Genomic DNA, 9,882 nt, shown 5'->3' with positions numbered 1-9,882 from the left:
TCTAATTTTTTTTATTTTAATTTATGGGGTAGAAAGGCATTTCCATAATATAGTACAAAAAAAAAATGATTTCAGAGTAGAGAAACCTATTACCTTCAGATATAAACTATGAATCCAACTCACTTTATGTTTGAAAGGTTACCTAAATGTAACTATTTCCTTTTTTTTAGTTTTTTAAACATTTTATACAAATATTTTATTTGTTTTCCAATTACATACAATAGTAGTTTTTACCTATCATTTTTGTAAAGTTTTGAATTTTACAATTCCCCCCAAGTTGCCTTCCCTCCCCCCTACAGAAGGCAGCCTGATAATCTTTACACTATTTCCATGCTATATATTGATCAAAATTGAATGTGTTGAGAGAAAAATCATATCCTTGAGAAAAAAATAAAATTAAGAGATAGCAAAAGTATGTAGTGCTTTTTTTTAAAAAATTGAAGGTAATAGTCTTTGGTCTTTGTTTAAACTTTCTCTGGATGCAAATGGTATTCTCCATCACAGATACCCTAAACTTTTTCCTGATTATTGCACTGATAGAATGAGCATGTCCACTAAGTTTGATCATCATAATTATTTCTTAAAGTAAAACTCTAATAGAACAAGACAAATGTGTTTCTCCACCTGTGATACAGGGGCTGTAAAAACATGTTTATGGTGCCATATTTCTAGTGTATGTAAAATAAGAGTTGGTAAAGATTAGAATTAACCTGAAGTGGATAGAATTTCACAGTTCCAATAATTCTGTTCCAAGGTTCCATGTTAGGTGATAGGGATATGAAGACAAAAGTTGGATACAACTTGCTCACAGAGTGAAAAGTCTGTTAATCATTAGAAAGGTAAAATATTGAGCTAATTTTTATTGATCACATTTTTAAAAATTTTTCAATATTCTTGATGATATGATTCAAAAAAGATTTTATCCACTACCTCATACACAAGACTTTTCTCAGTTACTCTTAGTGTTGTTTGCCAAATTTTTAAAACTTGAAGTAATTAAAAAAGGGCCAGAATACATTATTAGCAAAGAGAGTTTCTTCGTTATGATGCACTGACATCCTAGAACCAGAAGCATTGAAAGAATCCACTAATCACCTAAGGAAAGAAATCCTAAAATAAAAACTCCAAAGACAGTATACCCAAATTTGAGAATTATCAGGTCATGGGAAAAATACCATAAATGGAAACAAATGGAAAGAAAGAAACAATTCAGAGCCACAATCAGGATTACACAAACCTTAGGAGATACACTATGAAAGGATTAGAGCTCATGGAACATGATAATCCAGAGTGCAAAGGATCAAATAGTACAACTATAAACCGCCTAGCCAGAAAAATTAAGGAAAATACTTCAAAAAGGGAAAAAATCATTTACTGAAATAGAAAGATTTCAAGCATTCATAAGGAAAAGACCAGAAATGAACAAAAAATTGAGCTCCAATAACAAGACCCAATAATTCTAAAAACATAAAAATGGAGGGGCGGAGCCAAGATGATGGTGTGAAGAAGGAATTCCCGGAAACTCTTTCCTCAAAAATCTCCAAAAGTTGTCAAATTATGACTCAAGCCAAAATTTAGAGGGGCAGAACCCACAGAAAGACTGAGTGATACAATTTCCTAGTCCAAAACAACTTAGATGTTCTGCAGGAAAGATCTGTTCACATTGACACTGGGGGTTGGAAAAAGCTGCAGTCCAGCTGCAGCAACAGCAAAGTACAGCCAGGCCAGAGTCTTGGGTCTATGGCAGAGGGGACAGTCTCCAGACCTCTTGGCCCAGGGATCATCTAGGACAGCCAGAAGGAGTGGTGAGAGAACCCTGCTGCACCAGAATGAATGTGGAGAGGAGCTCTGGACTCAGAGCAACTCTCTGGTGAGACCCTGCAGCAAGAGTTGGCAGAGCCACAACGTATGTCCAGAGCTCTCATTTCATAGATGGTAAGGGGGTTGGGGAGAGACTACAGAGGTCCCTCTGCTCTTCCTGGGGAAGGACTCAGCTGTTTCCATACACTCAGATCCAGGTTGCAGTCTGGGCCCCCACAACACCACTATAGCCAAGCAGGCACCATCCTCACAGTTCCAGGGCAGAGGAGAGGGCCTGAAAACAGGCAGCAGAGCAGTCAGAGCCTCTCATAAGATTGTGGAGGAATTAAGGTTCAAATGAGTTGTCCCAATAAAACCCTAAAGCCATGGAAGTGCAGTAAATCAATCATAGGCTGCAAACAACAGTAAAAGAAGAATCTGACCATAGATTTGGTCCCATGGAGGATCAAAATTCATACTCCGATAATGATGACAAAATCAAAGCTGCTGTATCCAAAATCTCCAGGAGAAACAGAAAATGGTCTCAGGCTATGGATGAGCTCAAAAAAAGACTTTGAAAAGCAATTAAGGGAGGTAGAGGAAAAATCTGGAGGAGAAATGAGAGCAGTTCAAATAAATCATGAAAACCAAGTCAGCAACTTGGTGAAAGAAATACAAAAAATACTGAAGAAAATAGTATGTTAAAAACCAGTTTCGGCCAGGTGGAAAAAGAAAGACAAAAGGCAAATGAGGAGAAGAATGCCTTAAAAAGCAGAATTGGCCAGCTGGAAAAGGAGATAAAAACTCTCTGAAAACAATAACTCCTTCAAATGCAAAATGGAACTAAAGGAAGCTGATGACTTTGTGAGAACTCAGGATAAAATAAAACTACACCAAAAAAAAAAAAAAAACAAAAATTAGAAGAAAGTGTGAAATATCTCATTGGAAAAACAACTGACCTTGACAACAGAACCAGGAGAGATAATGTAAAAATTTTGGGCTACCCGAAAGTCATGACCAGGAAAAGAGCCTAGTCATCATTTTTCAAGAAATAATACAGCAAATTACCCTGAGATCCTAGAAGCAGAGAATAAAATAGGAAACTGAGGGAATTCAAAGATGACCCTCTAAAAGAGATTCCAAAATAAAAACTTCCAGAAATATTATAGCTAAACTCCAAAATTTTCAAGTCATAGAAAAAAAATACCAAAAATGCCAGAAATGAGCAATTCAACTACTGTGGCTCTATAGTCAGGATTACACGGTATCTGACAGCATCTACATTAAGGGCTTAGAGGGCTTGGAATATGATATTCTGGTAGTCAAAAGATCTTGCTTTACAACTGAGAATCAACTATACAGAAAAACTGAGCATTCTCTTTTAGGGAAAAATATGGACTTTCAATGAACCAGAGAACTTTCAAACTTTCCTAATGAAATAACCAGAGCTGAAGAAAAAAATTGATCTCCAAGTACAGGACTCTGGTGAACCATTGAGAGGGTGAATGAGAAGGACTAATTCTGAGGAACTTAATGATGTTGAAATGCTTGTATTCCTGCATAGGAAGAAAATACTGATAACTCATATGATCCTTCTCATTTATAAGAGCAGTTAGAAGGAGCACATATAGACAAGGCAAAGGAAAGAGATGAATGGTATAATGTAGTAAAAAGATGGAATCAATGGTGATAAAGGAAAGTAGTGGGAGGAGGAGAAAGGAGAGGAATAAGGAGCTAAGATATTTCACATTAACAGCCAAGAAAAAGCTTTTACAAAGGAGTGGAATAGGGGAAGGCAAGGGGGAATGAGTGTACACTTAATAGGGTCTACCCTAGAAAAAAATGAGAAGAAAGGGATGGGATAAGGGGGAATGGTGGGAGGGAAGGGGGAAGTAGGTGATAGGAAAGGGAAGTTCATGGGAGAGGGTACTCAGATACAACACATTTCTGAATGGGGACAGGATGAAATGAGAAAGAGAATGGAATAGATGACAGTGGGGAAGAATAGAGTTGAAGGAAAATACAGCTCATAATAGCAACTGTGGGAAAAATATTGAAGCAACTTCTCTGGTGACTATGATGGGGAAGGCAATTCATCCTAGGGACAGAGCCATTAGAATCTGAACACAGACTGAGATACACTTATTTTCCTCTCTCAGTATTCTTTTTTATGAAAGATTTTATTTATTTTGAGTTTTACAATTTTCCCCTAATCTTGCTTCCTTCCCCTACCCCCAAAGAAGTCTGTTAGTCATTACATTGTTTTCATGGTATATATTGATCTAAGTTGAATGTGATGAGAGAGAAATCATATCCTTAAGGAAGAAAAGTAAATTATGAGAAATATCAAAATTACAAAATAAGATAACAGTTTTTCCCTAAGTTAAAGGTCTTTGGTCTTTGTTTAAATTCCACAGTTCTTTCTTTGGATACAGATAGTATTCTCCATTGCAGATAGTCTAAAATTGTCTGTGATTATTGCACTGATGGAATGAACAAGTCCATCAAGGTTGATCATCACCCTCCCCCATGTTGCTGTTAGGGTGCACAATGTTCTTCTGGTTCTGCTCATCTTGCTCAGCATCAATTCATGCAAATCCTTCCAGGCTTCCCTGATTTTCCATCCCTTCTGGTTTCTAATAGAACAATAGTGTTCCATAACATACATATACCACAGTTTGTTAAGCCATTCCCCAATTGAAGAACAATAACTTAATTTCCAATTTTTTGCCACCACAAACAAGGCTGCTATAAATATTTTACCCTTTTTTCATAATCTCTTCAGGGTAAAAACCCAGTAGTGGTATTGCTGTATCAAAGGGTATGCACATTTTTGTTGCCCTTTGGGCACAAATCCAAACTGCTCTCCAGAAATGTTGGATCAGTTCACAGCTCCACCAACAATGTATTAGTGTTCCAGATTTCTCACATCCCTTTCAACATTGATCATTGTCTTTTCTGGTCATATTGGCCAGTCTGAGAGGTGTGAAGTGGTACCTCAGCTTTCCCAGTATTTTGAAGTTTCTCACCTTTTTGGTGCATGAGGGGGCGTTTATGATTACTCTAACAACAAGATTATTATATATAATAATAAATAAACAAAAGAAAATAAAGAAAATAAATAAACAGAATAAATAAACAAAAGAAATAAAAGAATGAATCACAAACATCAACATCAATCAAAAAAAATAAAATATGTGCCTCATTCTGAACCACATCTCTTTTAAAAGGCATGAAATGCTTTACCATCCATCTTCTGAGGTTACTAGAGTTCACTCTATTGATCAGTGTTTCAAGGTCTTTCACTACTGCTTTTCATTATATTTTTGCAATAAACATGGTTTCTTAAAAAAACATAAAAAGGGAAAGGAAAACATAAGGGATTCAATGGAGGTGAACTGTTTATATCCCTATATGGGAAAATGATACTTGTAATTCTTAAATATTGTGCTAATAATAGTGTAGCTCAAAGGAATATACGTAGAAGATGATGGTTTAAGGTAAATTTGAAGAAATGACATAAAATATTAAATTTGAAAAAGAAGAGCATACTGCATGCAGAAGGAAAGGAAAGGTGGAATGGTAAATGTTTCATAGGAAGAAGCATGAAAATTCTATTACAGTGGAGAAAGAAAGTATAGGAGGGTGGGCAATGAGCATCATTTGAACCTTACTCTCATCAAGGAAGAAATAATAAATCCAATTAGCTGAATATAGAAATCTATTTTAACTAACAGGAAAGTAGGAGGGGAAGAAATTAAGTAAAGTGGAGGTAGGGCTGACAAAAGAGGTGGGAGGAAGCAGATAGAGCTAAAACATTGAGGAGTGAAAGGGTAAAAGGAGAAATAAAACTAACAAGAGGACAAATAGGATGGAGGGAAATATACAGTTAATAACTAAAAAGTGAAAATGAATTGGATTAAGTCTTTCATAAAATGGAAATGGATAGAACTCACTCTTTGACAAAATAAACTAGAAAAACTGAAAAATAGGGCACAAACTAGGTAGAAACTAACATCTCACACCATTTATCAAGATAAGGACAAAATGGGTATAAGATTTAGATATAAAGGGTGACACTATAAGAAAATCAAAAGAGCAATGAATGGTCTATCTGTCATATCTATGGAGAAGGGAAGTATTCTTGACTTAGCAAGAGTAAAAGAACATTATGAAATGAAAATAGATAAATTTGATTATATTAAATTTAAAGGCTTTTGTACAACAAAACCAATGCAACTAAGATTAGAAGGAAAGCAGAAAACTGGAAAACAGTCTTGACTGAAAATGTCTCTGATAAGGGCATCGTTTTTAAAATATATTGAGAACTGAGTTAATTTTTTATAAGAATCTAAACTATTCCCCAATTGACAAATTGTCAAAGGATATGAGCAGGCAGTTTTCAGATGAGGAAATCAAAGCTATCTATAAGGCATATGATTAAGTACACTAAAAGATTTCTGATTAGAGAAATGCAAATTAAAACAATACAAAGATACCACCTCACACCCATCAGTTTGGTTAATATGACCAAAAAAAAAAGAAAGAAAATGATAAATGTTATAGATGATGTTGGAAATTGGAACACTAATACATTATTAGTAGAGTTGTGAACTGATCCAACCATTTTGGAGAATAATTTGGAACTGTGTTCAAAGGGATACTGTGCATACCCATTGGACCATCAATATTAACTAATGGTTTGTATCCCAAAGAGATCAGAAAAAGGGAAAAGGGCCTATATATGCAAATATATTTACAGCGGTTCTTTTTATGGTATCAAAATATTGGAAACTGAGGGGATAAATGAGGAATGGATGAACAAGTTGTGGTATATGAATGGTGCAGAATACTATTATGCAATAAGAAATGATGAATATGCAGATTTCAGAAAAACCTAGAAAGACCTGCATGAATTGATACAAAGTAAAATGAACAGAAACAAGAATACACTGTACAGTTATCAGCAGGACTGTATGTTGATCAACCATAAATGCCACAGTTCTTCTCAGCAACTCAATGATCAGAAATAAAGTATTGAGGATGGAAAATGTTATCTACATCCAGAGAAATAACTGATGGACTCTGAATGCAGGTCAAAATGGTTTTTTTTTCACTTGCTTTAATTTTTCTTTTGATGTTTTTTTTGTAACTGTGGCTAATATGGAAGTATATTTTAAATGCCAGTGCATGTAAAACCTATATCAAATTGCTTTTCATTTTAGGAAGAGGGAAGAAGAGGGAGAAACATTTGGAATTCAAAAGTTTTATAAAAACTGAATGATAATTTTTTCTTGACAACCAAGTGTGAAAAAATTAAATACAATTAAAAAACTATAATAATAGGGTACAACTTTGCATACCATTTTAAGAGGTATTTTCCAAATTAACAAATCTATGACATTTTATCCATAGGGGCATGAACTCTGAAAGTAAAGAAATTTGCTCTAGATTATTCAGCTTAAATGTGGCAGAGGTTAGAAGTCCAATCAGATATTTCAAATTTAAGGCTAGTATTGGTCCCACTACATCATTTTTCCCTTGGGTGTTAAGAGTTTTCATTTTGTAATATTTTTTTATGTGAGAAAGATTTTTTTTCTTAGCCATGTTGGCTTGATTCTGATGAAGGCTTGCATAGAGGAGAATTTTGGGCACATCTTCTGGAATAACACTTGTAGTGCCGGTGTTGGAATTATCACTACTTGTGCAAGTAAATATGGAACCTACTTGTCGGAATAAAAGGCATTTTTCCTGCAGCATAAAATCATCCTCATTCCTATGGAGTTTATCAAACAGCCTCTATGAAATTGAAGTTGCCCATCAAAGCCTGTGTCACTGTCAGGTCCCAATGATCAATGCCTACACATGACAACCACCTCAGTATTATATTCAAATATCCTTCCTGACATCTGTTCCCTATGAAGCTTGAAAAACCCTAATGGCTTTGAATAAATTGATGATCAAGAGAAACTTGCAAAAGGAAAATATGACCCAAAGTTATATCAAAGATTGACTAAGAATGAGCATTTCTCAAAATTGTCATGCTGACCCCTATTACTCTATGATGCTCTATAGATGAGGAAGAAATTCCATCCTCGTCTCTACATTTAATATCTTTAGCTTCCTCCAGGGCTCCTTATGTACCACAATCTACAGAAAGCCTTTCCAAGATTCCTCCACCTCTCAAGAAGCTATTTTTTTTCTTATCTGTCTATATATCATTAACCTCTCAGGGGAATAAATTCCTTGAAGGAAGGGATGATTTTTCTTTTTGTCTTTTTATTTCCGATTTGAACACAGTGTTCAACACATAATAAGCACTTAATATATCTTAAGATTGGATTGAATTGAATTCATTTGAGAACTGAAATAGACATCCGGCCTAGTCTTGAGATATCATGGGACACATCCATAAGGAGAAAAGACACATAGAATGCATTTTAAGATACATTTCATTACAATTTTTTCTGTTCTAATTTGAGAAATATGTAAATGTTGAAGAAGAGGATGGTGAAGGAAGAAAAAATTTAACAGGGTGGGTCTCTGGTAAAATGAGGGCTTGAGGGAGCTCCTTGGTTGACTTGTTTTGTTGTCTAGACTATGGGGTAGAGGGAGGGGAATTCTAATGTGATGTCATCCAATGAAGCCTATTATAAGTTAAGTTTAGGAAAGAATTTTAGGACAGATTTTGAGAAGGTCATAGTATATAGATATAAAAAAGAGTCTTAGAAATTAACATTCTTTTTAAAAAAGCAAGAAGAAACTGGGCACATGCATGTAATAAATGACAAAGACAGGATTTGAACTCAGTTCCTCTGATTAAAATTCCAATTTTTCTTTCTTCTTCATTTTGCCAAGAGTTTTATTGGAAAATATTTATATCAGATAACTATTTGAAATCACATTGAGGGAAGGTTGTATTACCCAGGGGAATCTGAAAGCATTTTTTTATATCAACTGTTTTTACAACAGTCCAGAATAATATGGACAAATATTCATATCAAACTTTTCCCCCTTAAAAAAGATACCTCACAAAAAAGAAGCAGAAGGAACCTTAAATGTTGAGGGAAGGTTGTATTACCCAGGGGAATCTGAAAGCATTTTTTTATATCAACAGTCCAGAATAATATGGACAAATATTCATATCAAAATTTTCCCCCTTAAAAAAGATACCTCACAAAAAAGAAGCAGAAGGAACCTTAAAGCCTATACTCTTGAGCTCGAGGTAGGTCAGAGAAACCCTATATTTATTCTGAATCATAACAAAGTATCAGGAAAATGATCAAACCATTGAACAATCAGTCTTCGAGAAAGGAATTTTGTCTGAGAGAGTTTTTCAATTGCCTATCCAAATAAAGACCTTGATCCAATAATACCCCTTATCTTTTTCTCTTTGTTTTCTAGATAGATATTTCTGATTCTTGGGTTAAAAAAACCTACGTGGTCCTTTAGGAGAAGAGCAAAAGCTGTACCTTGTTGTTCAAGAAACTTCAGCAAATTTTATCCTACTGTTGAAGAACTCTGGCTGATAAAAGAATTAACTGTGCTTTTGTTCCTAGATTTCAACACATTCTTTAATCCTAAAAAACATCATGGTGGTACTAAATGGGATTTTGAAGTTGGCATCAGAAAGACATAAGTTAAAATAATGCCTTGGAAACTGGTTTATGTGATTTTGGGCTAGTCATTTAAGTCATAAGCTGCACTGCAAAGACAGATCTACATTGAGTGAGGATATTTCCTCATTGGGTAGTTTCCTTATGTCAATGAAATCATCTGTCTCATGAAATGAATCTATAAACATATGGTTATATTTGTCTTGTCTGAATATGTGTGAGAGGAAGTGAGAAGTAAAAGGGGAGAAGAGGAGAGAAGAATAGGGATGAAGTAGGGGGGAGGGAGAGAGTATAGCATAGACTTGTGATTTCACTGGTGAGGATGCTCTTTTTCAACAAGGTAGATCCCAAAATGCTCTGTAACTAATATTCATAGAGAACTTCCTGGGGGGGCAATAATAAGTTAAATAACTTATGTGTTCTTACACAGGATGTGAAAGTAGATCTTTATGACTATAAAGATAAT

General features: G+C 34.9%; 1 protein-coding gene across 14 annotated transcripts in view; it reads right to left on the bottom strand.

The window, feature by feature from the left end:
- INPP4B (inositol polyphosphate-4-phosphatase type II B) overlaps positions 1-9,882 on the bottom strand; it is a 981,822-nt gene that overhangs the window by 317,377 nt on the left and 654,563 nt on the right. The gene's annotated exons all lie outside the window — the stretch shown is intronic.

Source organism: Macrotis lagotis, chromosome 3 (assembly GCF_037893015.1).
Source record: "Macrotis lagotis isolate mMagLag1 chromosome 3, bilby.v1.9.chrom.fasta, whole genome shotgun sequence".
Classification (NCBI taxonomy): domain Eukaryota; kingdom Metazoa; phylum Chordata; class Mammalia; order Peramelemorphia; family Peramelidae; genus Macrotis; species Macrotis lagotis.
This window is presented reverse-complemented; position numbering and strand designations above follow the sequence as displayed.